The sequence below is a fragment of the Salvelinus namaycush genome, chromosome 14, assembly GCF_016432855.1.
Source record: "Salvelinus namaycush isolate Seneca chromosome 14, SaNama_1.0, whole genome shotgun sequence".
Taxonomy (NCBI): Eukaryota; Metazoa; Chordata; class Actinopteri; order Salmoniformes; family Salmonidae; genus Salvelinus; species Salvelinus namaycush.
The window spans coordinates 28,712,920-28,719,160 of record NC_052320.1 but is presented as its reverse complement, the minus strand read 5'-3'; positions in this window follow the sequence as shown (position 1 = coordinate 28,719,160).

Genomic DNA, 6,241 nt, shown 5'->3' with positions numbered 1-6,241 from the left:
AATAATCTGGCTCTTTAACTAATCCTTAATCAAATGTCAGGATTAAACACAAATTTCTTCTGAGCCACGGCTTGAAAGAGAGACTCAGAAGTAGGGTCTTAGATTAAATGCGGAAGACACATTTCAGTTAAAGGCATTCAGTTGTACAACTGACTAGGTATCCCCCTTTCCCTTTCTCTTTTAGATGGGGCCAGTGGTGTAGTGGAGGGTATACGCAGGTACACACTTTATACCCACTTATTTTTCAGTGGGCATTGAATATACTCACGTCTTAATCCCCACCATGCGCATCAAAGTCGTGTAGTGGAGGTATACAGCATATACACCATTATTAATAAGGCATTTGGAACAGATAAGAATGTATAACTTAACATTTTGATAAACAATTATTTATTCAAGTTTTAGGGCAGCAATGTGCTCATGGTGGTACGTGCGAATGTTCCAAAATACAATTTGCAGGAATACACCGTTCTAAAATGCGCACCTCACACGCGAGCGGTTTCGTAGACAAAGATGGAAATATCCAGGGTTGGACCGGACATCAGGCAGGATTAGGCAAATTGACTAGGGCCGCATTTCCAAGCGTAACTGACCAAGACGCACCTCCAACAACACATAAAACCTCACATAATTCTGCCTGAAACAATGACAATATCTCTCAACCAGTGGCATATGGGCTTTTTAGGTGAGCGCTCAAAGGCAGGGGTGCAAAATATTTTGCTTGTCCATTCCCAGCACAGTTCTCCAGAGAACTGGAGAGACTCATCACTGCGGCGCTCCACCAATATTCCATCAAAAAATATTATAACATAAATCATGTAGCAGATATACCCTATGCTAGAAGTATATGGTATTTTCTGTAGCCTACAGGCTGGAGATAAAATGAATGACAATGTAATCAGGACACTTTTTATATCATGCACGTTTCTCCAATCAAATAGCCTAAACTCAATGGCGCCCAATCAAATATAAAATGCTCTGACATCTTAATTAACATAATGTCCTAAAAACAGCACAGGTCAAAGTAACTATGGACTATATCGAATGGAGGCTTCTCACAACTGCTGTCCATGAGTTTTACCCCTTGTGCTAAACTGTCAAGATCAGTGGTTTCAAGAGTGTATCAGTCTATTTTTTGACGAGCTGGTCATAACGAAATAAAAAATACTTCTGCATTTCCCACTGTGTTAACACATTGATTCCCATTGCAAATAGGCTCAGGATAACTCCTCATAACGTTGGGTAGCTGATCTTCAGAGCTTAAATAGACAAATTGATTAGTCACAGCAATCAGGACTAATAAAGCCAATGCAACGGCTTGTTTTACACAACTAGCTCTCAGTCTCAGGTCCGAATTAAACATTAAACCATGTATCTCAAACGTCACATTGTGATGTGTTTAAGGTTACATTTAGGCATTAACTCAGAATTCTTAAGGTTCGGGATAAGTTTAGTCGTTAACTCTGAAATGTTAAGGTTAAGTATTAACTCCGAATGGTATAGGTAAGGGTTAAGGTTTGGCATAGGTTTAAAACAAAAATCTAAAAACAACTTTCAATGGTTGGATTAGAATTTGCAACCTTTGGAATCCGAGGCAGATGTTTAGGCATAGACGTCTTTGTTTGGTTCAGATTTGGTTCAGTCTGGACTGGCCTTGATTTGGTCCAAAAACAGACATCTATAAAAAACGTATTTTCAACTTTTATTCAGAGCCCGAAAATTAACCTGATTTCAACATCTGGAAAAAAAGGTATTTTAGATCATTTTCAACGTTTTTTTGCCTACTTGGATTTTTCTAGATTTACTGGCAGAATTATGTTATGATTATTTGCATCAATCCAGTGGCCATTTGTTTTGCAAACTACATATCATGTGCTACACAAACACTGCTAACCAAACAGTGCCTGTGCACTTAAATTAAATGGTAACTAAACTCAAAAATCGACATTTCTTAGATTACTTACAAACATCAAAGTGGTCTCCTTATGTGGTTAATGCATACTTCTAAATTAAATGATGTGAGTTAATATATACACAATAAAACATTTAAATATCACATTTGCATAAGTATTCAGACATTTTACTCAGTACTTTGTTGAAACACCTTTGGCAGTGGTTAGAGCTTCGAGTCTTCTTGGGTATGACGCAACACATTTGGCACCCCTGTATTTGGGGAGTTTCTCCCATTTTTCTCTGCAAATCCTCTCAAGCACTGTCAGGTTGGATGGGGAGCGTCGCTGCACAGCTATTTTCAGGTCTCTCTCTCTCTCTCTCTCTCTCTCTCTCTCTCTCTCTCTCTCTCTCTCTCTCTCTCTCTCTCTCTCTCATGTTCGACCGGGTTCAAGTCTGGGCTCTGGCTGGGACACTCAAGGACATTCAGAGACTTGTCCCGAAGTCACTCCTGTTTTGTCTTGGCTGTGTGCTTAGGGTCATTGTCCTGTTGGAAGGTGAACATTCGCCCCAGTCTGAGGTCCTGAGTGCTCTGGAGCAGGATGTCATCAAGGATCTCTCTGTACTTTGCTCCATTAATCTTTCTCTCGATCCTGACTAGTCTCAAAGTCCCTGCCACTGAAAACATCCCCACAGCATGATGCTGTCACCACCACGCTTCACTGTAGGGATGTTGCCAGGTTTCCTCAAGACATGACGCTTGGCATTCAGGCCAAAGAGTTCAATCTTGGTTTCATCAGACCAGAGAATCTTGTTTCTCATGGTCTGAGAGTCCTTTATTTGCTATTTGGCAAACTCCAAGTGGAGTGTCACTTTTACTAAGGAGCGGCTTCCGTCTGGCCACTCTACCATAAAGGCCTGATTGGTGGAGGTTATTATTTATTTTATTTCACCTTTATTTAACCAGGTAGGCCAGTTAAGAACAAGTTCTCATTTACATCTGCAACCTGGCCAAGATAAAGCAAAGCAGTGCGACAAAAACAATAACACAGAGTTACACATAAACAATCGTACAGTCACTAACACAATAGAAAAATCTATGTACAGTGTGTGAAAATGTAGAAGAGTAGGGGCGTAAGGCAATAAATAGGCCATAGAGGTGAAATAATTACAATTTAGCATTAACACTGGAGTGATAGATGTGCAGATGATGATTGGGTGTGCTATTTACAGATTGGCTGTGTACAGGTGCAGTGATTGGTAAGCTGCTCTGACAGCTGATGCTTAAAGTTAGATAGGGAGATATAAGACTCCAGCTTCAGTGATTTTTGCAATTCGTTCCAGTCATTGGCAGCAGGAAGGAAAGGTGGCAAAAGGAAGTGTTGGCTTTGGGGATGACCAGTGAAATATACCTGCTGGAGCCCGTGCTATGGGTGGGTGTTGCTTTGGTGACCAGTGAGCTAAGGTGGGGCTTTACCTAGCAAAGACTTATAGATGACCTGAAGCCAGTGGGTTTGCCGACGAATATGTAGCGAGGGCCAGCCAACAAGAGCATACTGGTCGCAGTGGTGGGTAGTATGTGGGGCTTTGGTGACAAAACGGATGGCACTGTGATAGACTACATCCAGTTTGTTGAGTAGAGTGTTGGAGGCTATTTTGTAAATGACATCGCCGAAGTCAAGGATCGGTTGGATAGTCAGTTTTACGAGGGTATGTTTGGCAGCATGAGTGAAGGAGGCTTTGTTGCGAAATAGGAAGACGATTCTAGATTTCATTTTGGATTGGAGATGCTTAGTGTGAGTCTGGAAGGAGAGTTTACAGTCTAACCAGACACCTAGGTATTTGTATTTGTTCACATATTCTAAGTCAGAACCGTCCAGAGTAGTGATGCTAGTTGGGCGGGCGGGTGCGGGCAACAATCAGTTGAAGAGCATGCATTTAGTTTTACGAGCATTTAAAAGCCGTTGGAGGCCACAGAAGGAGTGTTGTATGGCATTGAAGCTCATCTGGAGGTTAGTTAACACAGTGTCCAAAGAAGGGCCAGATGTATACAGAATGGTGTCGTCTGCGTAGAGGTGGATCAGAGAATCACTAGCAGCAAGAGCGACATCATTGAAGAAAAGAGTTGGCACGAGAATTGAACCCTATGGCACCCCCATAGAGACTGCCAGAGGTGCGGACAACAGGCCCTCCGATTTGACACACTGAACTCTATCTGAGAAGTAGTTGGTGAACCAGGCAAGGCAGTCATTTGAGAAACCAATGCTATTGAGTCTGCTGATAAGAATGCGGTGATTGACAGAGTCGAAAGCCTTGGCCAGGTCGATGAAGATGGCTGCACAGTACTGTCTTTTATCGATGGTGGTTATGATATCATTTTGGACCTTGAGCGTGGCTGAGGTGCATACATGACCAGCTCTGAAACCAGATTGCATAGTGGAGAAGTTACGGTGGGATTCGAAATGGTCGGTGATGTGTTTGTTAACTTGGCTTTCAAAGATTAGAGAAAGGCAGGGCAGGATGGATATAGGTCTATAACAGTTTGGGTCTAGAGTGTCTCCCCCTTTGAAGAGGGGGATGATCGCGGCAGCTTTCCAATCTTTGGGGATCTCAGACGATACAACAGAGAGGTTGAACAGGCTAGTAATTGGGGTTGCAAAAATTTTGGTGGATAATTTTAGAAAGAGAGGGTCCAGATTGTCTAGCCCAGCTGATTTGTAGGGATCCAGATTTTGCAGCTCTTCCAGAACATCAGCTGTCTGTATTTGGGTGAAGGAGAAGCGGGGGGGGGGGGGGGGGGCTTGGGCAAGTTGCTGCAAGGGGTGCCGAGCTGTTGGCCGGGGTAGGGGTAGCCAGGTGGAAAGCATGGTCAGCCGTAAAAAATGCTTATTGAAATGATTGACTATCATAGATTTATCGATGGTGACAGTGTTTCCTTGCCTCAGTGCATTGGGCAGTGGTGGTGTTCTTTTTCTCCATGGACTTTACTGTGTCCCAAAAGTTTTGGGAATTAGTGCTACAGGATGCAAATTTCTGTTTGAAAAAGCTAGCCTTTGCTTTCCTAACTGACTGTGTATATTGGTTCCTGACGGTGTAAGGTTCCTAGGCACCTGCCCAGAGGTAAGCTACACCTCTTACCCGTTCCACAGCGTCCTTGGACGCACCTGTTGATGGATTTTCTGACTGATCTTCCACTCTTACAGGGTAACACCGCGATCCTGGTTGTTTTGTTTCTCTAAGTCCTGTCGTCTCCTCCCTCTGCCCGGTCTCCCTACGGCCCCACAGACTGCGGAGGCTTTGTTTACACATGTCTTCCGGCACTACGGGGTGCCTGAGGATATAGTGTCTGATCGGGGTCCCCAGTTCACGTCTAGGGTCTGGAAGGCGTTCATGGAACGTCTGGGGGTCTCGATCAGCCTTACTTCAGGGTTTCACCCCGAGAGTAATGGGCAGGTGGATGGAGTGAACCAGGATGTGGGCAGGTTTCTGCGGTCCTATTGCCAGGACCGGCCGGGGGAGTGGGCGGCGTTCGTGCCCTGGGCCGAGATGGCACAGAACTCGCTTCGCCACTCCTCCACTAACCTCTCTCCCTTCCAGTGCGTACTGGGGTACCAGCCGGTTCTGGCGCCTTGGCATCAGAGTCAGACCGAGGTTCCTGCGGTGGACGACTGGTTCAGGCACGCGGAGGAGACATGGGAAGCTGTCCATGTTCATCTTCAGCAGGCCGTGATGCGCCAAAAGTAGAATGCAGATCGCCACCGCAGTGAGACCCCGGTGTTCGCACCGGGGGACCGGATCTGGCTTTCGACCCGAAACCTGCCCCTCCGCCTGCCCTGCCGAAAGCTGGGTCCGCGGTTTGTGGGGCCATTTAAAGTCCTGAGGAGAGTGAACGAGGTTTGTTATAGGTTACAGCTTCTGCCCGATTACCGTATTAACCCCTCGTTCCATGTGTCTCTCCTCAGGCCGGTGGTGGCTGGCCCGCTCCAGGAGTCTGAGGTGCGGGAGGTTCCTCCGCCCCCTCTGGACATCGAGGCGGCCCTGGCGTACTCCGTTCGCTCCATACTGGATTCGAGGCGTCGGGCGAGGGGCCTTCAGTATCTCGTGGAGTGGGAGGGGTACGGTCCGGAGGAGAGGTGCTGGGTTCCGGTCGAGGATGTGTTGGAAAGTTCAATGCTGCAGGAGTTCCACCGTCTTCGTTCCGGACCGCCTCTGCGCCTTGCCCCCCGGGTCGTCCCCGAGGCCGGTGTCGACGAGCTGCTGGAGCCGCGCGTCAAGGGGGGGAGGGGGGGGGGGTACTGCCACGACTTCCGCCAGAGTTGGTCCATCTCCTTGTTTGGGCGACGTTCGGCGA